The 25544-nt window shown below is 36.2% G+C and overlaps 1 non-coding gene across 1 annotated transcript; it reads left to right on the forward strand.

Moving 5' to 3' along the window:
* Positions 1-23536: 23536 nt before the first annotated feature.
* On the forward strand, positions 23537-23643 carry LOC139874021 (small nucleolar RNA R71). Its single transcript, XR_011767725.1, has one exon. It is a non-coding gene; the product is annotated as a small nucleolar RNA R71 (small nucleolar RNA).
* The last annotated feature ends 1901 nt before the right edge of the window (positions 23644-25544 follow it).

Raw genomic sequence — 25544 nt, forward strand, 5'->3', positions numbered from 1 at the left:
AGACTATTAATCCATTCCCGTGTCCGGTTAAATGAACGATTATTCATACATATAAATATCCCGCCCATCGTGTCCGATTGAGTGTATATGGTTATTTATAGGTACATCCAATTATAAATCTTTATATTAAAATTAACAAACTATCATTTAGTTAAACAAATATAAAGCCCATTAATAGCCCATAGTCTAATTTCCACAAGTGTCGTTCTTTTGTCCAAACCTCAATTATGGTACAAAGCCCAATTACCCAAATTTAATATTTAGTCAAATATCACGATTACTTCGGCATTAAATAAGCATAATAATAATAATTTAGCTACGAGACATTAATGAAAATAACATAAACATAACTTACAGTGGGTATTAATAGTGTAGCGGTACACGGACATAGTTTCGACTTACAAAACCTTAAAACATTCGACTAATCGAACCTTATTATTATCACTAACTTAAAATTAAAATTAAAAATTGTGATTACGATTTGGAGTGACACTTGATACATAAATTGGGTAAAGAAAATATAAATATAAATATAAATATATATATATATGTCTCTAAAATCGTTGAACTGCATCCCTTTTTATAGGAAATGGGACCTCCGCGAGTGCGGTCCCTTTTGTTCTTCAGACCTCCGCGAGTGCGGTCCCCTCAATTTCAGCTCACCAAACAAAGGATCCAATGCTGCCGACGGTTTTTATTATAAATATAATATAAATATATAATTTATATAATTAATTATATATTATATTATATTTATATACATAGTTAATTTATTATTTCCGATCCGTTGCGTCGTACGTTGAAAGTTGGTTCATGTCTCGGTTCCGGATTTTCGAACGTCCTTTCGTATGATTTAATATCTTGTACTTTGCGTTTTGCGGCATGTACTCTTGTCATTTTTAGACGTTTCTTATCAATAAATTGAATCTCTTGGATTGTACTTTGTACTTTTGAGCTTTTTGGTCGTTTGCGCCTTCAAATTGTTGAATCTGTCTTTTGTTTTCACCTTTTATTATTTAAACGAATATCACTTGTAAATAGAACAATTGCAACCAAAATCTTGTCTTTCTTGAGGGATAATGCTATGAAATATATGTTCGTTTTTAGCATTATCAAATATTCCCACACTTGAGCGTTGCTTGTCCTCAAGCAATATAGTCTTGAAATATACTAGAATCACTTCTTTATTCTTCACACTTTGTACATCAGTGATTTCTATACGGCGGTATGAACAATGGTAGTAACGTTATGGTTTACAGTCCCACATGACTATAAAAATTTAGATCCATTAAGGAATTTGGATCTTTATGAAAACATTTGATCTTTTGAAAATTAAATCTAGCTTTTACCCTAGATAAGTTTTCCAGAATAACCCTTCACCGGTGTTTGCAAATTCTTTTTGTGGGTTTGGTGGGTTTCATATTTGAAATTTTTAGCTCAAAACTTGCGGTTTTGTGTCACCCACTTGCTAACCTTGTATTGGGAAAGCAACACGTCCAGTATACTTGTTCAGTATATTACCTTTCGATAAACTACCGTCCGGTTGTAAAGGAAAGCGTTGAACAAGCAACTGTTAAGGCAATGTCCCCTGACATGCTTTTAATTATGGTCTATAACGTATCGGATGCAATTACTATCCTTTTTAGGAGCAATAGTAAAGCTCACCCTTATAATTTTTCGGTATGGCACAAGGTCCTGTCTTTGACATTGCTATGCAACCACCGTTCTTACGGTTGACACCCAATTTGGTTCAGGTGACCTAATGAATTTCAGGTGAATTCTTAGGATTTTACGTTCAATGGTAATGAACGCATTGAAAATGGGTTTTCAGAAAACAAATCGGTTTGTAATTTTGATCAAAATATTTTCTCGTTCAGCTTGAGTTTAGATATCATTGAATTCCATGAGTTTGAATTCTCAATCTTTAAGGTCAATCTCTAGGATTGAGTAATATCAGTCTTAAAAGCTGATTTTTGATCTTTAAGGAGATTATCCTTTCTGGGGATCTGATTCATTAGTCTTATCCAGCTAATTTGCACGGCGTCCTTCCCATTTTACAAGACAGATCCTCTCATGGTTAGGATAAGTCTGACCACTTGGCGACCCTGTTTGATGCTGAGGTCCGTGGATTTCTTGCTGATTTTAGAGATGACTTTTCTAGATTTTTCGTCAACCTACAGCTGGTCTGGACGACAACTTCATGACCTAAATCAAGAAGCGCGTTTCTTTTTCGGAAGACTTTACTTCCTTAAAATGATGGAATTGATTCATCGTGTAGATCCATCTCTCTTACAGTAAATCGGGTAAAACTTTTTAGATTAGTCCAAAGCAAAAGTATCTTCAGTTATTTGTACAAAAATATGTGATATATGTTTTAAATAACTTTGGTAAATTTTCCCACACTTGGCTTTTATTTTCTTTTATTTGCCTTTTTATTGTCCTCTATTCCATTTTAAATGAATTCTAACATTTTGGTTTGTTTCTCAATTTATGTCCTTTCCGTGGTAACAATAATTTCAGTGTTAACACCTAGTTTTATCGTTCATAAATATGTATAAACATGATTATGAATTCATTTAATTGAAAATTTTGAAAAATTTTACTAGAATTGGGTAGTCAGTATATAAGACTAGGGCTGTTCTTTATTATCAGAGAGCACTAGATTCTAATACAACTACTGCGTTACTAGTATTTTTAATGGTTACCAAATGTTTAAATCAAAAAAAAAAAAATTTTTTTTAAATCCGAAAGAATTTAACCCCTTCCCACACTTAAGATCTTGCAATGCCCTAATTTGCAAGAAATCAGTAACAATTTAAATTATTGAGGGTGATTAGCGTAGAAAAATGATTAAATTTTACCAAAGTTTCCAAACATATTGCCGTTTGTTTGCTGAATGATAAATAGTGCACATCATTTGTTCATTTCGTCTGTTGGTACATCACATTTGTTTTTCATTTTTTTTCCGTCAAAAGTACTAGCTTTTGCTGAACTTAATGCCAGTCTTTGAAAATGCGCTGTTTTACCCTGTTTTGTACATGAGATAAAATACAAACACATATATACATATTTTTGAAGTTGGGTTTTCACACCACATTCAAAAATTATTAAAATCTAATAAAGTTAGAAAATTATAAAAGCTATTATAATAATAAAATAAGAAATAAAAAATAAGAAAATTAAGAATTAGTAACATTGCAATAAAATAAACAAAAATATAAAATAAGAAAATTACGAATGAGGAGGATGGTTCCAATATGGGTCCCAAGCGTATCCATAGATGCTGTAAAATGCTTGGGCCGGGTCATATGTAGGATATGGTGGTCGGCTCTCTAAAGTCCAAGGAGCAAATTCGGGCATAACGGTAGGAATGTAGTCTCTACCTACGTGTGTACAATGACTTATGATTTGGCTTTGATGATACTGCCAATCTTGAAATGCTTTTTGTCTAGCCATTTCATACTCGTGTCGAGACATAAAAATTTGCATTTCCGTCATTGGATTACCCCCTCCCGGTTGACCTTGCTGTTGATCTCTCTCAACCTGTGGATGCCTGCCATCATAACGTGCTGCCGCGTTGTTTCGTTTCTTTAAGACCTTAGCACCATGATAAACACGCAAATCTATTCTATCGCGGGGTTCTGGTTCTGCCATTAATATTCCCCCCCGACTTCTATCCACACCGAGATATTCAGCAATTAAAGTAATAAATATACCACCTCCTATTATGCTACCACGCCTCATACCCCTAACCATAGTCAATAAATAATAACCCACACAAAAAGGTATAGTTACAGCGCTATGTGGGTCTCGAATACACATGTGGTAAAACAAATCATGTTCATTTACCTTTTCCTTATTCTTACCTCGTTGTGTAATCGAATTGGCTAAAAACCTATGGATTACTCTTAATTCAGCTCTATCAATATCAAAATAGGAGTATAATCCCCCCTGGAATCGGCGATGGCTAGTCATCCTACTCTATACGTCATTTGTATCAAAATTCTCATCCACCCTCCTACCATAAACTATTAACCGCTGGCAATCATAAGATGCTAGCTCCTCGGGTGTATATATACCTAAAGCCCGAGCCATGTCTAGTAAGGACATATGGCGCATCTCCCCTCCTAATAAAACTACGATCGGTTAAAGTATCTACCCGATCATTTATTTCAATAGTACACAATAAATCTATACACCATTCTCTATATACAGGTCTACGCATGTTGAATAAATGTACCCAATCACTAAAAGTAGAATTACCATACCTTTGAGTAAGTAATTCCCTGATTGGCTCTGCCAATTCCACTACCTCTAATGGCTCCCAATCTATAACTCTGGGTACCTCAACATTATTAGACACAAGGTTGTGCAGGTTCTTTTGATATCTTGGATAGTCTATCCAATATCTATCAAATCTCAAATTCGGATGTAAATCTGCCTCATGAATGTTTGAATATGAAACAATTGAGTGAGGCATATCTTGTCGGTAATGGTTATTAATTTCCTGTTGATTTGCATCTTTCGGAGGAGTATTGCGAGCCTGGGATGAAGATTCACCCCTTTCAGTCTGCAAAATATATCAAACATAATTTTTGTGCATCCAAATATGCATTAGTTTTAGCAAAATAACAACTTAAAACAATCACAATAACATGTTAAATCAAAATTAAACTTATACATATTTTCACAATTTTTTTTTTTTACAATTCTATACTTTTCCAAATATACTTATACAAAAATGTATACAAAGTTTCTTCGCATTTAACTTCTAAAACATGTCAAAAATAATCATTATAACAATTAAACAAGTTCTTCATGGCATTCATATCAATTAAATCAAGTTTATGCAATTTTGGTTCAAAAAGTCCACTTTAATCTTCATAAATCATGTTTAGGATCAAAGTTTTGATCATTTAGCAACCTAAACATGTTACACTACTCAATTTAGCATAAACTAATAACAAAATTCGGCCATAACCTAAAAAGCCCTAATTTTGCTCAAGAACACAAACCCTAGATTACTCAAAAATTGAAGTTCAAAGCTTCTAATCATGTTAAATAGCATCAATCTAGGTTATACAAGCATAATATACAAACAATTTAAGCATTATTACACTAGAAAGCATCAAAATCGAATTATGTATGAAATTGTTCAAGAACACTAAAATTCGGATTAAATGGTGTTTAGGTGTAGAAATTTACCGATTTCCTTGTGTAATTCCTTGATAATAGTCTCCTCATTGCGATTTTATGAAAGATTTGATGAAAAATAATGAAAAATGGCGAATTTGTGATGATTTTTCATGGGTTTTTCGGGTGAAAATATGTGTGTGTGTGTTTGGAACTGATCTGTTCGACCAGATAACCCATTTGGGTTTTGTGACCTCCGCAAGTGCGGTTGTGGGCCCGTTTAAATCACCGCGAGTCGCGATGGTCTGCTGTTTTTTTTTTATAAAAAAAAAACCTTATTATTTAAAACATAAATTAAATTTAAAATTTTGTTTTTCCTTTTATTTAGGACGAGGTTGTTTCGGAACGATTTTCTAGTCCGTCCCTCGACAAAATTTTAAAATTTCGTCATTTCAAAGCGTTGATTTAAAAGCAAAGATTTTTTTGGTTTTTTTAATGTTTTTGGCATACTTTAATTCAATAAGGTTAAAAATAATGATAATAAAAGTTCTCGTCCCTCCCTCGGGTAAAGCAATTTCGGTTCAACGACCTAGTCTTCAACTCACGACGAATTTTAAAAATCATATTTTTAACTTAGCAAAATAAAGTAAATTTTTGTTTTTAAATTCACACCAAACTTAAATTTAAAATGCATCAAATTGAAAATTCATATTAATAATTAAAAATTCACACCAAACTTATATTATATTTTTGTTTTTATACATACAAACTTATATTAAAAATATTAAAATTTTTAAATATTTACAAACTTAAATATATTGATTTTAAAAAAAATTCACAATATTAATTTAATATTTATATATTAATTTTAAAAACATGGTAAAAATAAAATTAAATTTTTTTTTGGCTTTTATCCCACTTTAATCAATCAAATATTATCAAAAATATGCGCCCCTCTTTTCGGTAAAGTAATTTCTGTTCCATGACCTAATTTAACTCATGATGAATTTTTGAAATATTTTTGGTTGATTGATTAAAGATATTTATACCTTAAGAATAAATGTTAAATTTCGCAGTGATGTAATAAATTTTTGTATGATATCAATAATTTCGGTCGCAAGACCTAATTTTATCGAATACCAATTTAATACTTTATAGCAAACAATTTAGCGTTTATTATCAAAAGGTTAAAAATAAAAATAAAAATAAAAATGAAAACTGTACAAACTTACCTGTGAAAGAGATTTCTTAGTGATATGCTCTAGCCCACTCATATGATAGTCGGACTAATTGGTTTTCCATAGCTACATAGGCGTAACCTCGAGCATTTATCGATTTTTCTTCTAAACATATGAACGGTCCGTCTCTGCATAAAGTAACAAATTCGGTGTTTGAATAGGTTTGATTATTTGAACATTTACCTTCGTGTGACCATTTTCCGCATTTGTGACATCTTTCAAGGTGTCGTGCTCTTCTTTTCGCTGCGGATTTTGATTTTCCTTTACCAAATTGTAACTTATTATTTTCGCATCTGGATTCTTTTCTTACTTCGTCCAATTTGCTTCTGATTAATGATACTATTTCACTTGGAAGGGTGTCATTATTACGTTTAGTGATCAAAGCGTGTAGCATTAGACCATGGTTTAATTCACAGGAAGTCTTCATTTCGTAAAACCTAAAAAAATAAAAATTTAGAATGGGAGGAGAAGACTAGTTCTTTAGGGTCTGCTAGAGAAAGACCATTCGGGTTTCATTTTCGAGAACTACACGAAAACAGAAAATCTAACTCTAACAGAAATACATATTATCCTTAAAAGACTTGATTCTCCCCACACTTAGTTAGCTGTGGTGTTGAAATTGTGATTAACTTCGTTGTCAACTTCCATCGGACTATCTATGTAATGTTTAACTCTGTGACCATTAACTTTAAATTCAATCCCATTTGAATTTATTAATTCTACTCTTCTATATGGGAAAACTCTTTTGACTATGAATGGTCCAGACCATCTTGATTTCAATTTTTCAGGAAATAGCTTGAATCGTGAATTGAAAAGAAGAACTTTGTCTCCTTCCTTAAATTCTTTTGAACTTCTGATTCTTTTATCATGCCATTTCTTCGTTCTTTCCTTATAGAATAGCGAATTTTCGTATGCTTTTTGTCTTAATTCTTCTAATTCATTTAGTTGACTTAATCGTAGACGTCCAGCTTCATGTAAATCAAGATTACATGTCTTCAAAGCCCAAAATGCTTTGTGTTCAATTTCTACTGGAAGATGACATGCTTTTCCGTAAACGAGTCTAAAAGGTGTGGTTTCAATTGGAGTTTTGTAGGCTGTTCTGAAAGCCCAGAGTGCATCCTCCAATTTAATGGACCATTCCTTCGGATTTGATCATACAGTTTTCTCTAGAATACGTTTTAAAGCTCGGTTGGTATTTTCAACTTGTCCACTTGTCTGTGGATGATAAGCAGTGGAGATTTTATGAGTTACTCCATATCTTTTGAGAACTTTCTCAAGTTGATTATTACAGAAATGAGTACCCCGATCACTTATTAAAGCTTTCGGTGTTCCAAACCTTGCAAAAAGACGTTTTAAAAAGTTGACTACAACTCGTGTATCGTTAGTTGGGAGAGCTTGTGCTTCTGCCCATTTAGATACATAATCAATGGCAACGAGAATATATAGATTATTATGAGATTTTGGAAATGGACCCATAAAGTCAAAACCCCAAATGTCAAATACTTCACATACTTGAATGACATTTTGTGGCATTTCATCACGTTGACTTATTTTTCCGGCCCTTTGACATGCATCACAGGATTTGCAAAGAAGGTGTGCGTCTTTGTAAATTGTAGGCCAATAGAATCCAGCATCGTAAACTTTTCTTGCTGTTAGTTGAGGCTCATAATGCCCTCCTGTTGGTCCTGTGTGACAATGGTTTAAGATTTGACTAGTTTCATCTCCGAATACACATCGGCGTATTATTCCATCGGGACAACTTTTAAACAAATGTGGATCTTCCCAAAAATAGTGTTTTATATCACTAAAGAATTTCTTTCATTTTTGGTACGATAATCCTTTTTCAAGGAATCCACATACTAAGTAGTTTGTATAGTCTGCAAACCATGAAATTTCATTATAATCTATCTTCAATAGATATTCATCAGGAAAGTTGTCTTGTATGGCCGATTCATTTAGAACTTCTAATTCGGGATTTTCAAGACGAGAAAGATGATCAGCGGCTAGATTTTCTGCTCCTTTTTTATCTCGGATTTCAATATCAAACTCTTGTAAGAGTAAGATCCAACGGATTAATCGTGGTTTAGCATCTTGTTTCGAAAATAGGTATCTAAGAGCAGAATGGTCGGTATAGACCACCGTTTTTGCTAGAACGAGATATGATCGAAATTTGTCAAAAGCAAAGACAATAGCAAGGAGTTCTTTTTCAGTAGTTGTGTAATTTGTTTGTGCTCCTTGTAACATCTTACTAGCATAATAAATAGGTTGAAATCGTTTTTCAATCCTTTGTCCTAAAACGGCTCCCATTGCAAAATCACTTGCATCGCACATAAGTTCAAACGGTAAATTCCAATTTGGAGTTATCATAATCGGCGCATTAGTGAGTTTCTCTTTAAGAATATTAAAAGATTTGATGCATTCATCTGAAAAGATGAATGGAGCATCTTTTTCTAGGAGTTTATTCATAGGAGTGGCAATTTTAGAAAAATCTTTTATAAAACGTCGGTAAAAACCGGCATGCCCTAGAAAACTCCTAACTCCTCTAACATTGGTGGGATGTGGAAGTTTAGCAATTACATCTACTTTAGCTCTATCCACTTCAATTCCTTCCTTTGAAATTTTATGACCAAGAACGATGCCTTCTTTAACCATGAAATGGCATTTCTCCCAATTAAGAACTAGATTTGATTGTTCACATCTAATAAGCATTCGTTCAAGATTAACTAGACATGATTCAAAAGTATCACCGAAGACTGAAAAGTCATCCATGAAAACTTCCATGCATTCTTCTATCATGTCGTGAAAAATCGCCATCATGTACCTTTGAAAGGTTGCAGGGGCGTTGAAAAGTCTAAATGGCATACGTTTGTAAGCAAAAGTACCATAAGGGCACATGAATGTGGTTTTCTCTTAATCCTCGGGTGCTATTGGAATTTGAAAATATCCGGAAAAACTATCAAGAAAACAATAGTAACTATTTCCGGCTAATCTTTCCAACATTTGATCAATAAAAGGTAAGGGAAAGTGATCTTTTCTGGTGGCGTCATTTAATTTTCTATAATCAATACATACACGCCATCCTGTTACAGTCCTAGTAGGAATAAGCTCATTTTTCTCATTTGTGATGACAGTCATGCCACCCTTCTTAGGTACGCATTGAACTGGGCTTACCCATGGACTATCAAAAATTGGATAAATTAAACCTGCATCAAGCAGTTTAATAATTTCTTTCTTAACAACATCTTGCATATTAGGATTTAGTCTTCGTTGGCGTTGCACATACGTTTTATGACCTTCTTCCATAAGGATTTTATGTGTGCAATACGAAGGACTTATTCCTTTAATATCATGAATTTTTCATGCAATAGCTGGTTTATGAGCTTTTAACACAGAAATGAGTTAAGATTTTTCATTTTCAGTAAGAGAAGACGATATTATTACAGGTAATTCAGATTCACCATGTAAATAAGCGTATTCCAAATGGTTTGGAAGTGGCTTTAACTCTAATTTCGGTGGTTCTTCTATCGATGATTTATATCGATATCTGTCTTCTTCTTTTAGCATTTGAATTTCTTCTGTTGTTGGTTCATATCCATTAGCCATAAGTGTAGCTAACATTTCAGTTTCATCAATTGGTTCAGTTCCTTCTCCTAAAGAACATTCTCTTGTTCCTTGTAATTCTGGAAATTCTTCTAACAATTCTGCATGTGATTCTATAGTTTGAATATAATAACATGTATCATCTGCAGATTGCGGTTGTTGCATTGCTCTATCAACTGAAAAGGTAACACTCTCGTCCTCTATACTTAGGGTTAGTTTCTTACCAAACACGTTGTAACGACCCGGATTTTTCCAATCGTTTTATACTTATGAGATTAATATTTACATAAATTAAACCTTACCAACATGATAAGCAATCCAAATTGTTGAGACTTGTGTTTATGAAAAGAGTTTTACACAACGTTTGACAGTCCAATTTGACCGATGATATCACGAACTATATAACATACGATAATTATACGTTTGTGTATATATATGTATATATATATTTAACATGATCTAAGGATGGTTTAACATCTCATTGTGTACTAATGACAATGAGTTATAAGTATATTTTGAAACTACTAACTTAAGTTTTCAAAACGATAACTATACGTAACATTCTTTGATATATATACTTATAACCTATAATGCTTATACATGTATCATATATATAATGTATTTAATCACTTTTTAAGGACTTAAATACATAAAACAATATAAGTATGTTCACAAAAGATAGCTATATTTGAATTCTCATTCCGTTTCCTCAAGATTTCTATACGTATATCTAGGGTATATGTACCCGTATCATACACAGCTTCTATATGTATTTACTATTGGTATATACACATCAAATCAACATCCTAATCAACATTATTACTGCCCTAGATATGAGGTAACTAGGATTTGTCAAGTAGCATGAATTATTAGTAAGAAAACAAAATTAGGAATCCTTTTCTTTCTTTATAAACTAAAAGCGTTTTTATGAATGAACACCATTTCTTCAGTCCATTTTCTCATACCTACACCCTCATTTCTCTCTCAAAATACTCCTAACTTCATACTTGATCATCTCCAAGCATTTTCCCCATCATTTAGCTTCAATTACAAGCCTTAAACACCATAAGAAAACTCTTTCAAGAACATATCAAAATAACCACCCATTTGAAGAAGTATACTTCCAACCTTTTGATCTAACTCCACCACTCTTTGATTACAAGATTTTTCTTATCTCTTACAGTAACTTTGTCCTAGTAACTTGAGGTAGTAACCTTGTTCATAATCTTGTTCGATTCATAATTATATAGCTATCTTATTTTATGTTGTAAAATTTTAACAACAAGAACATAGTTTGAATGATTTCAAACTTGTTTGCAAACTAAATAGATCCTTCTAACTTAACTTTTAAAACACTTCAAGACCTTTAATATATCATAATGATATACTAACTTAACAAGATATAACTTGGTTTTACAAAGAACACCTTAAAACTGAATCTACATCGTCGAAGTGCAACCGGGGGCTGTTTTGGGTTGGATAATTAAAAACCATCTTGAACTTTGAACTGGAAGTTCATGTTCTGGAAAAATGATATTTCTTATGAATATGTTAACACATAAAAATTTCATGGTTTAACTCAAAGTGTAAGTATTTTTAGAAAAATGATCATTAAATGTTGTTTTTATGATGGAAAATGATCACTTTCATAAGTTTTACCAAAGTTTGACCTATAACTTGTGATTTAGAATACAAACTAAGGTATTTTCAGTTCATATTCTTAAAATTTGACTCGATCCAAGGAAGTGGCAAGTTGAACCAACAAAAACGGAGTTGTAATGAAGAAACTACGACTAAAACAAGATTGGGTATCCGAAGCTAGTTTAGCTACGAAAATATTTGGAGAAAAAGTAAATTAATCATATCTTTTCTAATTAATATGATATTTTATATATAATTACTTATGATTTGATTTTATATATTTCAGGACCACCCGTAAACAACACGAGAAGATTAATCATAAGACCTCATGATTGTACGCAACACGTCATTTGACAACACGGTACTTTATGTACGCAACACGTCATTTGACAACATGGTACCATGGGTCGAGATTAATTCTGATCAATACGAATACGATGGGGTCTTTATTTATTTTATTTAAGCAACTAATTGTGGACCACTAACATCGGACTGCTAACTACGGACTAAAAAGATATTAAAAGTATTAAAAGTATATATATATATATATATATATATATATATATATATATATATATATATATATATATATATATATATATATATATATATATAACGATTACTTAAAAAGAAAATATGTTGATATATTATATATATGGTTAGGTTCGTGATATCTATCGGAGACCAAGTCGAATTAAATACCTTCAAGGCAAAAGTGAGTTTCATTTGCTCCCTTTTTAATTGCTTTTGCAATATATATTTTTGGACTGAGAATACATGCGCTTCTTTTATAAATGTTTACAAAATAGACACAAGTACTTAAAAAATATATTCTACGTTGAGTTGTACCACTGGCATATTTCCCTGTAGCTTGGTAACTACTATTTACATGGGTATTGTAAACGCGAATCCTGTTGATAGATCTATCGGGCCTGACAACCCCAACCGGACTGGACGACCAGTATTCAACGGTTGCACAGTACTTCGTTTTGGTGACTACACTTGGTACGGTGTAGTGAGATTTCATAATAAAGGGAATATGCGACGTTGATTAAATGTTAAGTATGGTTACCAAGTGCTCAACCACTTAGAATGCTTTACATACACTTGCGAGTGTATTATGTTTATGATTATGAAATCTTGTGGTCTATTAACATATTGAAATGATTGTTATGATAAACCTATGAACTCATCAACCTTTTGGTTGACACTTTAAAGCATGTTTATTCTCAGGTACGAATTAAGTCTTCCGCTGTGCATTTGTGTAAGACCCGAATATTTGTAGTGTATATAAGTGTAATGTTTGATACTTGAAACGGGGTTTTGGTTATATATTTAAAAGCAAGAAAGAAGCTGAACTGGAGGTGTCGCGCGCCGCGCGGCCTGGTGGCGCGCCGCGCCATCTGTCTGCGACAGATTCTCCTCTTCTTTTAAAATAGATATTTTGAGGGCATTTTGGTAAAATCACCTTGGGGTCCGAATTAAAGGCCTTAGGATCAGTTTGGTGAGCTCATTACTTCATTTCTCAACCACCAAACATCATCCATTCATTCTAGAGAGAGGGGGTGGTTAAGTGTGAGAAAGCTTAAATCGGGGAAGAAGAAGCTCATTTCTGGTTAGAACTCGGGAGTTAAAGTTGTTCATCTCCTCCTTAGCTACGTTTTGATTGTTGTGGTAAGCCCTAAACTTGATTACCTTAGTTTAATGTGTTTAAAAGTTAGGGTTTGGATTAGTATTGCACATAAAACCCATTTGTGAGTAATTTGGGGTTTTTGGGTAAGTTTGGGTCATGAAGACCCAATTGGTGACTAACTTAGGGTTTTGAAAGGGGTAAATGGTGTAAATGGGTCTTAAAGACCTAAGTAAATACTAATACACTTATAGTTAATGTTTGTGAGTGTGATTTGGGTTGTGGGTGACCCAAATGGGTGTGTTGACCTAGAAATGGGTCAAGTGGGTCTTTGATGACCTAGGTTGTCTTGCATGTATGAAAACGAGTTAACTTTGTGGTTAAAAGTGTGTTAATATCTTAATTGGCTAAAGTTAGGGTTTTTGGTGAAGTTAACCCATTATTAGGGTTAAAGGTGCAAAATGGGTTGAAATTGCGCCTTGGGTCAAAATGGCTTTGGAATGGCGAAAGGATCGGTTGACCAACTTGAGTTTGCGTTTGATTATATGTATAATGTGATAGGTACGTTACTTTGAGGTTTCGCAAGCTCGGGTATCTTTTCACAAGACTTTGAGGTGAGTGGAATAATTATATGTGTATGTATATAATGTATCTATTTGTTGTAGCGTGAAAGGTGTAGTGTTGAAGTGTTAAAACACCACGTTTCACGTGAAGAGTGTAGCATCGAGGTGTTAAGATGCCACTCGGGTGTAGCATCGAGGTGTTAAGATGCCACCTAGGAGTGTAGTGTCGAGGTGTTAAGACACCACTCCGTAAAAATAATGAGTGATGCATCGAGGTGTTAAGATGCCACTCGGGGTGATGTGCCGAGGTGTTAAGGTGCCACCCTAGGGGTTAGTGGTGCGAGGTGTTAAGTGCCCTAACGGATGTTACGAACACCGATGGCGTTTTCGCGAGCGCCGTTCCCTTGTACTATTGGTTAACCATGGTTATTTGTGTTGTAAGCATATTATATTATTTGAGTTATATTTATATGCGGATGTTATGCTAGCTTGGGGGTATTGGTGAATTATAGCTTGTTATTGCGACGGTAAGCTAATGTTGTTTGCTAGCGCGTTTGTGGTTGTGTAAGTGTATGCAAGTAGGTATAATTATATATGTATTCGTATAATTATTGCATTCACTAAGCTTTGCTTACCCTCTCGTTGTTTACCATTTTATAGGTTCGGTTTTGGACAAAGGTAAGGGCATCGTTTTGGACTAGAGATCCCGCTCGATGCTAGAGGGACGCTTTTGGCTTTAGTAGCTCTTGGAGTTTGACCGATAGTTGGGTAGTTTAATCCCAAACGCCATGCTCATTGTGTAGTTTGGAACTTAAACTTTTTGGTGGTCGAAACTCGTAAATTGTATTAAACTCGTAAAACGGCCGTTGTGGGCCCCGCCTGTAAAACATTGATTTTATATTTGAAACAAGTTAGTTTTACATATTTGGATGTATGGTAAAAAGCATTTCGTCTAAATGTGTCGGGAACTAGTCAATCTTTTTCGCATTTTGAGACTTTCCGGACAGTCCACTTTGGCGCGCCGCGCCCCTATATGGCGCGCCGCGCCCCTATATGGCGCGCCGCGCGGGTATGCTGCACAGGAATTTTTTTTTTTTATTTTGTATTTTCGCGTGGTTTGGTCGAGGGTTGGTTTGGGTTGTTACAAGTGGTATCAGAGCATGGTCTAAGGGATTTAGGTGACTTGAGATAGGCGCCTAGACTTAGACTTTTTGTGTGTGCGCTATGCGGGACTTGTAGGACTTTGGGTCGGATCGGGATTGGTTTGTGCATAGGTTTATATAAACTAATCATGCGCTATTCATTATGTATGTTTAGCGAGCATCGAGCGAGATGGACGTTGTACTAGCAAGTTAATGCGACGTGCTCGCGTAACAATGATTAGCTACCATTGTTACGGGCGCAAATCGTGTCGAACAAGCAATGTACGACGATTGTTGAGCAAGATGGGGTAGTGTGGTGTATATGTATATACATACGGGTTATGTCTTTTGTTTCGCCGCTTAACCTACTTCGTTTTATAGAATGAAGACGAGAAACGGACCCGATCATGATAACGGAAGTACAAGTGAGGACGCCGAGTTTTCGGCCAACGTTGAGGCCGTCTTTAAAAAGTTAAAAGCGGATTTTCTTACGGACGTCCGAAAAGTCTTCCAAGATTCGGTCGATGGGCAAGTGACCGATTTGATAAATGAACGAATGAAGGCCACTATCGAAGAGGCCCTTGATGCTAGAAACATTTATCCTCGTGGTGAAGGAGGTGAAGGAAGGCGGGACTTCCACTACAAGAATTTCAAGGACGCTCAACCCCCGATGTTTAATGGGGTACGAGATCCTTTAAAAAGTACATGTTGGATCTCCGACATCGAGGGAGCTTTCTGTACCTCGGAATGTCCTCCCGAGAAGAAGGCGAGGTATGGCTCTAGCATGCTACGAGAAGAGGCTAAGTTATGGTGGGATGATAAAATCAACTTGTATGGTGAGGAACAATGTATGGGCTTGACGTGGGAAGAGTTTAAGAAGGAGTTTTTCAAGGAATACCGAACTTCTTCCGATCTCGATAGAATCCGGGACGAGTTACACCATTTGCAACAAGGCTCAATGGACTTAGTTACTCTTAAGTCTACATTCTTGGCAAAGACTCGTTTTTGCCCGGAATATGTTGGTGACGATCATAAGCTCATGAAGGATTTCTACCGTACTTTTAATGATGAGTACAAGGGGAAGATTAGTCGGGGTATGGCTAAGTCTTTTGATGAATTGTTCGAGTTGGCTCGGGGTTTTGAGCCGGAGGTTCCAAGAAAGAGTGATTTCATGTTTTCCAAAAGAAAATTTGAAGGTTTTAGTTACTCTAACGCCTCAAGCAAGAAGAGTAAGAGCAAGAGGGGGGCTGAAAGTGTCAATAGTGCAAAGAAGGGCACTACCGGCGGGTTTTCTTATACGTGCTACAATTGTGGGCAACCGGGTCATATGGCTCGTGAGTGTCCGAAACCACGTTCCGGGAACAAAGTCACTTGTTTTAATTGCGGCAAAGAAGGGCATAAGAAGCCGGAGTGTCCCGACTTGCGAAACGACAATGTGAAACGGTTAGAGAAGGCGGCGGGTACGGCTAGGGGTCGCAACTATTTGATGACCAATGATGAAGCCAAACAATCGCACGAAGTTGTCTCAGGTACTTACATGGTTAATTCTAATCCGGCAAGGATTCTTTTCGATAGCGGTGCAAATTTGTCGTTTGTGTCTCCTAAATTTGTGCCTAAACTTAATAGACCGCTAGCTAAGTTAAGTCGTCCGATAGAAGTCGAAATAGCGGACGGCAAGACGGTGCTAGTGGTTGATGTGTGTGAAAATTGTGATGTTGTTTTTGGTGCTGAAACCTTTAAAATTGATCTTATTCCAATGACCTTGGGCGACTTTGATATTGTCATTGGTATGGATTGGCTCGATCGTTATAGAGCCGATATTGCATGCCATGATAAGTTTATTCGTGTGAAGACCCTAAGTGGGGGAGAGTTAATTATTCATGGTGATAAGCGAAGGAGACCGGTGCCGATATGCACTTTTGCACGGGCACGTCGTTTTGTTGTTACCGGTGGCATGGCTTTCCTTGCTCATGTTGTTGATACTCGCAATGAGCCACCACCTATTCGTGAAATTCCAGTTGTTAGTGAATTCGAAGACGTTTTTCCGGACGAATTACCGGGTGTTCCGGCGGAAAGACAAGTTGAGTTTCGTATTGGGTTGGTTCCGGGAGCTACTCCCATTGCTAAAACTCCTTATCATTTAGCACCAACGGAAATGCTAGAGTTGTTAAATCAAACCCAAGAGTTGCTCGAGAAGGGTTTTATTCGACCGAGTGCTTCGCCATGGGGCGCTCCGGTGTTATTTGTGAAGAAGAAAGATGGTAGTATGCGTATGTGCATTGATTACCGTGAGTTGAATAAAGTGACGATCAAGAATCGTTATCCATTACCTAGGATTGACGATTTATTTGATCAACTTCAAGGTGCAACGTATTTCTCTAAGATCGACCTACGGTCCGGCTATCACCAAATGCGGGTCCGTGAGGAAGACATAGAGAAAACGGCTTTTCGAACGCGTTACGGGCATTATGAGTTTGTAGTTATGCCCTTTGGTCTTACGAATGCACCGGCGGCATTCATGGATCTTATGAACCGAGTGTGCCAACCTATGTTGGACAAGTCAGTAATAGTGTTCATTGACGACATACTAGTCTACTCGAAAAGTATGAACGAACATGAACATCATTTGCGTGAAGTATTGAAGACGCTACGAAGGGAGAAGTTGTATGCAAAGTTCTCCAAATGTGAATTTTGGCTAAGGGAAGTTCAATTCCTTGGTCATATCGTGAACGAAAACGGGATTCAAGTAGATCCGGGGAAGATCGAAACGGTGAAGAGTTGGGGACGACCGACTACGCCTACGGAAATCCGAAGTTTTCTCGGATTGGCCGGTTATTATCGTCGGTTTATCCAAGACTTTTCTAAGATTGCTTCTCCATTGACGAAGTTGACGAGAAAGAATGCTAGGTTTAATTGGGAGAACGAGCAAGAGATTGCTTTTCAATTGTTAAAAGAGTAGTTGTGTCAAGCTCCGGTGTTAGTGTTACCGGAAGGTGTTGAAGACATGGTGGTTTATTGCGATGCTTCCTTAAATGGTCTCAGGTGTGTTCTAATGCAAAGGGGTAAGGTTATCGCTTATGCCTCTCGACAATTAAAGGAACATGAAACGAGGTATCCGACTCATGATCTTGAGTTGGCAGCGGTAGTGCATGCGTTGAAAATTTGGCGCCATTACTTGTATGGTGTCAAGTGTACGATCTATTCGGATCATAAGAGTTTGAAACATCTCTTTAATCAACGAGATTTGAATTATCGCCAACGTAGGTGGATGGATGTGGTGAAATACTACGATTGTGAAATACTTTATCATCCGGGTAAGGCGAATGTGGTCGCGGATGCGTTGAGTCGAAAGAGTCAACATCCGGCGATAAAAGTGGGGTCGTTACGTTTGACTATTACCAACGATTTTCTTGAAAAGCTTGGTGAGATTCAAATAGAGGCTTATGTTCACAACAAGCATACGGAGCGAATCGTGGGCCAATCGGAGTTTATTACTATGGGTTCGCGTGGGTTGTTGTCCTTTCAAGGAAGGGTGTGGGTGCCTAAGATGGGTGATTACCGACGAGTGCTACTTGATGAAGCACATAAGTCAAAATACTCCATTCATCCGGGCGCGACGAAAATGTACCTTGACTTGAAGAAAGATTATTGGTGGCCGGGCATGAAACGTGATATTGTGAAGTATGTTGAGCAATGTGTCACGTGTTTACAAGTAAAAGCCGAACACCAAAAGCCGTATGGTAAGTTGCAACCATTAGAAATCCCGAAATGGAAATGGGAGCACATTACCATGGATTTCATTACAAAGTTACCTAAAACGGCGAGAACCCAATTCGATTCGATTTGGGTTATAGTTGACCGATTGACAAAAAATGCTTTGTTTCTTCCCATTAAAGAAGCGATATCGTCGGAGACCTTGGCTAAGTTGTTTATCAAGGAAGTGGTCTCGCGACATGGGGTTCCTATATCTATTATTTCGGATCGAGATACCCGTTTTACATCTCGGTTTTGGGAAAAGTTTCATGAAGATATGGGTACGCAATTGAAGTTGAGCACGGCGTATCATCCTCAAACGGACGGTCAAACCGAACGTACAAATCAAACTTTGGAAGATATGCTACGAGCGTGCATCATTGACTTCGGTGGTAGTTGGGATGAGCATTTGCCTTTGGTGGAATTCTCGTACAATAATAGTTATCATACTAGTATCGGGATGCCACCTTACGAAATGCTTTATGGGCGTAGGTGTCGAACTCCCGTTTGTTGGGGAGAAGTGGGTCAAAGAGAGATCGGGAGTACCGATTTAGTTTTAGAGACCAATAGCAAGATCGATTTGATTCGGGAACATTTGAAGAAGGCTCAAGATAGGCAAAAGTCGTATGCCGATAGACGTAGGCGATTGATTGAGTTCCAAGAAGGCGATATGGTGATGCTTAAGGTTTCGCCATGGAAGGGTATTATTCGATTTCGAAAACGGGGAAAGTTAGCTCCTCGGTTTATTGGGCCATTCAAGGTTTTAGCTCGTGTTGATGAAGTTGCATATCGATTGGAATTACCCGAAGAGCTTGCGGGGATCCATAATACATTTCATGTTTCCCACCTCCGTAAGTGTCTTGCGGATGATTCCTCATGGATGCCCTTAGACGAGATCGAGCTAAACAACAAGTTAGAATATGTCGAGGAACCGATTGCTATCCTTGACGAGAAGGTGAAAATGTTGAGAAATAAAGAGGTGAGAACTTTCAAGGTTCAATGGCGACGAAGTAAAGGTTCCGAGTTCACTTGGGAGCCCGAAGAGTTCGTGTTAGTTTATCTTCCCTCGTGTCATGCGGCTTGGATTGCGAGGACGCAATCCGAATAAGTGGGGGAGAGTTGTAAGACCCGAATATTTGTAGTGTATATAAGTGTAACGTTCGATACTTGAAACGGGGTTTTGGTTATATATTTAAAAGCAAGAAAGAAGCTGAACTGGAGGTGTCGTGCGCCGCGCGGCCTGGTGGCGCGCCGCGCCATCTGTCTGCGACAGATTCTCCTTTTCTTTTAAAATAGATATTTTGAGGGCATTTTGGTAAAATCACCTTGGGGTCCGAATTAAAGGCCTTAGGATCAGTTTGGTGAGCTCATTACTTCATTTCTCAACCACCAAACATCATCCATTCATTCTAGAGAGAGAGAGAGGGGTGGTTAAGTGTGAGAAAGCTTAAATCGGGGAAGAAGAAGCTCATTTCGGGTTAGAACTCGGGAGTTAAAGTTGTTCATCTCCTCCTTAGCTACGTTTTGATTGTTGTGGTAAGCCTTAAACTTGATTACCTTAGTTTAATGTGTTTAAAAGTTAGGGTTTGGGTTAGTATTGCACATAAAACCCATTTGTGAGTAATTTGGGGTTTTTGGGTAAGTTTGGGTCATGAAGACCCAATTGGTGACTAACTTAGGGTTTTGAAAGGGGTAAATGGTGTAAATGGGTCTTAAAGACCTAAGTAAATACTAATACACTTATAGTTAATGTTTGTGAGTGTGATTTGGGTTATGGGTGACCCAAATGGGTGTGTTGACCTAGAAATGGGTCAAGTGGGTCTTTGATGACCTAGGTTGTCTTGCATGTATGAAAACGAGTTAACTTTGTGGTTAAAAGTGTGTTAATACCTTAATTGGCTAAAGTTAGGGTTTTTGGTGAAGTTAACCCATTATTAGGGTTAAAGGTGCAAAATGGGTTGAAATTGCGCCTTGGGTCAAAATGGCTTTGGAATGGCGAAAGGATCGGTTGACCAACTTGAGTTTGCGTTTGATTATATGTATAATGTGATAGGTACGTTACTTTGAGGTTTCGCAAGCTCGGGTATCTTTTCACAAGACTTTGAGGTGAGTGGAATAATTATATGCGTATGTATATAATGTATCTATTTGTTGTAGCGTGAAAGGTGTAGTGTCGAGGTGTTAAGACACCACGTTTCACGTGAAGAGTATAGCATCGATGTGTTAAGATGCCACTCGGGTGTAGCATCGAGGTGTTAAGATGCCACCTAGGAGTGTAGTGTCGAGGTGTTAAGACACCACTCCATAAAAATAATGAGTGATGCATCGAGGTGTTAAGATGCCACTCGGGGTGATGTGCCGAGGTGTTAAGGTGCCACCCTAGGGGTTAGTGGTGCGAGGTGTTAAGTGCCCTAACGGATGTTACGAACACCGATGGCGTTTTCGCGAGCTCCGTTCCCTTGTACTATTGGTTAACCATGGTTATTTGTGTTGTAAGCATATTATATTATTTGAGTTATATTTATATGCGGATGTTATGCTAGCTTGGGGGTATTGGTGAATTATAGCTTGTTATTGCGACGGTAAGCTAATGTTGTTTGCTAGCGCGTTTGCGGTTGTGTAAGTGTATGCAAGTAGGTATAATTATATATGTATTCGTATAATTATTGCATTCACTAAGCTTTGCTTACCCTCTCGTTGTTTACCATTTTATAGGTTCGGTTTTGGACAAAGGTAAGGGCATCGTTTTGGACTAGAGATCCCGCTTGATGCTAGAGGGACGCTTTTGGCTTTAGTAGCTCTTGGAGTTTGACCGATAGTTGGGTAGTTTAATCCCAAACGCCATGCTCATTGCGTAGTTTGGAACTTAAACTTTTTGGTGGTCGAAACTCGTAAATTGTATTAAACTCGTAAAATGGCCGTTGTGGGCCCCGCCTGTAAAACATTGATTTTATATTTTAAACAAGTTAATTTTACATATTTGGATGTATGGTAAAAAGCGTTTCGTCTAAATGTGTCAGGAACTAGTCAATCTTTTTCGCATTTTGAGACTTTCCGGACAGTCCACTTTGGCGCGCCGTGCCCCTATATGGCGCGCCGCGCGGGTATGCTGCACAGGATTTTTTTTTTTTATTTTGTATTTTCGCGTGGTTTGGTCGAGGGTTGGTTTGGGTTGTTACAATTTGCTCAATATAAGGACATTACTTGAAGCCGATCATTGCAATGGGACCAAATGTTGATGACTTCGTCCAGGTGGATTAGGACGGGTCCTTTCACACGTCTATCATTGCTTTAGCCGTGTTTAAAAATGGTCTTCCTAATATGAGAGGAACTTGAGAATCTTCTTCCATGTCCAGAACAACAAAATCTACTGGAAATACTAAAGTACCAACTTTAACTATCATGTTTTCCATTATCCCTCTAGGATATTTTACTGATCTATCGGCTAGTTGTATGCTTATTCGTGTTGGTTTCAATTCTCCAAGGTCTAGTTTAGTGTATAGTAAATACGGCATTAAATTTATACTAGCACCTAAGTCTGCCAATGCTTCTATTGAACTAAGACTACCCAGAAAACATGGAATTGTGAAACTTCCTGGATCAGATAGTTTTTCTAGTATCTTATTCAACAGCACTGCTGAACAATTAGCATTCATAGTAACAGCCAAGAGTTCTTCCATTTTCTTTCTATTTGAGATTAGATCTTTCAGAAATTTAGCATATCTAGGCATTCCTAAAATCACATCAATGAAAGGAAGATTTATATTTATCTGTTTAAACATATCCAAGAATTTGGATTGCTCGGCTTCAAGTCTCTCTTTTCTCATTTTACTCGGGTAAGGAAGTGGTGGTTGGTATGGTTTAACATAAGGTTTAGCCTTAACTGTGTTATCTTCATTAATCTTTTCAACTACCGGTTCTTTTTCCTTATTTTGTTCAGGTTGTGGTTCTTGTGGAGTAGGAATAGCTTCCTCAGAAATTACAGGTATTTCAGGTGGTTTAAGTGTAATACCACTTCTTGTGGTAATGGCTTTAGCTGTTTCATTCCGGGGGTTAGCATTTGTATCACTAGGTAAACTTCCCGGTTTTCTTTCACCTATTAACCTTGCTAGGTTACTTACTTCTTATTCCATATTTTGAATAGAAGCTTGTTGATTTCTAAATGCTTGAGCATTTTGTTCATTTGTTTGTTTCTGAGATGTGAAAAATTGCGTTTGAGATTCAACTAGCTTCGTCATCATATCTTCTAAATTCGGATTTTTATCATCGGTTTGTGGTGGTTTGTTTTGAAAATTAGGTCTTTGCTGATTGTAAGTATTATTGGATACTTGTTGATTACTATGACCTTGTTGGTTGTTGTATGGAACATTTCGATTATAATTCTGGTTTTGGTTGTAAATCGGTCTTGGCGGTTGATAATTATTCTGATAATTATTTCCAGGCCTTTGGTTTAGATATGAAACATTCTCTCTTTGTTCCATTGTTAGTTCAATACTGAGACAATCTTTTGTCAAATGTGGTCCTCCACACTGCTCACAACTAATTTGTATTGAGTGTATATCCTTAGTCATCTTTTCCATTCGTCTCTCGACAACATCTATCTTTGCGGAAATGGAATCTAAGTCATGGCTAGAATCGGCTCTAGCTGCTTTAGATGATCTAACGATATCTTTTTCTTGGTGCCACTCATGTGAGTGGGAAGCAGTGTTATCAATAATCTTATAAGCATCAGTTTCTGTTTTCTTCATAATGGAACCACCAGCTGATATATCGATGTCTTTCCTTGTAGTGATGTCGCATTCTTGGTAGAATATTTGTACTATTTGACAAGTGTCTAAACCATGTTGTGGACATCCTCTCAATAACTTTCCAAATCTTGTCCATGCCTCATATAGAGTTTCATTTGGCTTCTGTGTGAACGTAATAATTTCTCCTTGAAGTCTTACGGCTTTAGATGTCAGAAAGAATTGTTTAAGAAATTTTTTAACTAAAACGTCCCATGTATCAATCGCCCCTTCAGGTAACGATTCCAACCAATCTTTGGCTTCTCCCTTTAAAGTCCAGGGAAATAACATGAGATATATCTGTTCATCCTCCACTTCTCTTATTTTAAATAGAGTGCAGATCCTATTAAAGGTACGAAGATGTTCATTTGGATCTTCCTTCGGCGCACCACTAAATTGGCATTCATTAGTTACCATGTGTAGAATTTTTCCTTTGATTTCATAATCTGGCGCATTAATGTCTGGATGAGTAATTACGTGACCTTGGCCAGTGCGTTTAGCTCTCATTCGGTCTTCCATACTTAAAGGTTCAAGATTTTCCATGATTGAATTTGTTGAATCTGAATCACTAGAGGATTCTGATTTAATGGTTCGTTCCTCAACAATCTCTGTTTGAATGATTGGTGGTTCCGGAGGAAAAATTAATAGTTCAGGATCTATGAATTGTCTTTGAATATTCTCCGGATTCTCAATTGTGAGGTCGGGTTCAAAAAATAGATTATCGGAAATTTGAATTAGAGTACTTGGTCGACTGGATGATAATTCTGAAGAAAAATCAACGGTGACAATATTTGCTAGATGTCTTGATCGAGTTACAGGTGGTGAACGTACAAAAGGTGATGAACGTTTTGCTCGGTGCATTCACTGAATATCCTATTAGTTTTTAAAAAGAAAGAAAAATTATATAAGTTATCCAATTAATAGACTTTTTTGATTTTGCCCACGTTTCGAATAGCCAAAAGATGCAGCAGAGGGGCAGGATTCGTTTGGTCTCAATATAATTGAGTACTGTTTGGCTCCAATAACCCGGTCCACGTACAAATCCAACTATTACTACGAACCAGAAAATTTTGAAGTCTATCAATTTAACCGCTTAAAATAATTTTTCGTTGAAATTTAAGAAATTTAGATAAGAAATAGAGAAAATTCTAAGTCCTAAAAACTAGAATGTCGAGAAATAAGAAAGAAAAAGAGCGCGTCGAAAAACGTCGAAAAATAAAAGATTGAAAAATAATAGGCGTCGAAAAATAAAAATAAGAAAGTAGCGCGTCGAAACTTAAAAAGGAACTAAAAACTAAGAATTAAAAGTTGCGTCTAAAAATATTAAAGCTTACAAGGAATTCTATATCCCAAATGGCAATATCTTAAAAAGGTACTAAAAACTTAGAACAGCGTCGCAAAATTCTAAAGCACCTAAATCTTAGTCTAAAGAAAAAGCACTTAAGGGATTTTACGGCAAAGCCTAAAAATCTAGAAATAAAAATAACTATGGCAAATACTATGATTTAAAACTAAATACGAGCGAAAAATACAAATATTACGCTAAAACGAATAAAAAAAAGTACAAAATATAAAAATATACTTAAAGTTGTAAAAAGTACAATTTTTATAAAAATATTATTTTTATATTATTTATTTAATAAAACTATTAATTTTATAAATTAATTAAACTAATTATAACTTAATAATACAAATTAAATAAATAACTAAACTAATTAATTAAATAAAACCCTAAAAACTAAATAATTAAATTAATTAAACTCTAATTTCGTATTAATTGCAGTCCTAGGTTGACCTGTCAGATTGACCTCCGCGAGTGCGGTTAGGTCCAGTTCAAAAGCTCCGCGAGTCGCGGAGGATCAAATTTAGGCTGAAAAGGGGTTCGATTTTGCACAGGTTCAGTTTTTTTCTTTTTCTTTTTTTTATGTTTTTCTGTTTTATCAAATATATATAAAATATAAATATAACTAAATATTTTTATAAAACAATAAAATACTTATTTTCAAACTCAAAAGTAAAAAATACTTTTTTTTTTAAACTTTATATATTTTTTAACAAAC

This window comes from Rutidosis leptorrhynchoides, chromosome 10 (assembly GCF_046630445.1).
Source record: "Rutidosis leptorrhynchoides isolate AG116_Rl617_1_P2 chromosome 10, CSIRO_AGI_Rlap_v1, whole genome shotgun sequence".
NCBI classification, from domain to species: Eukaryota; Viridiplantae; Streptophyta; class Magnoliopsida; order Asterales; family Asteraceae; genus Rutidosis; species Rutidosis leptorrhynchoides.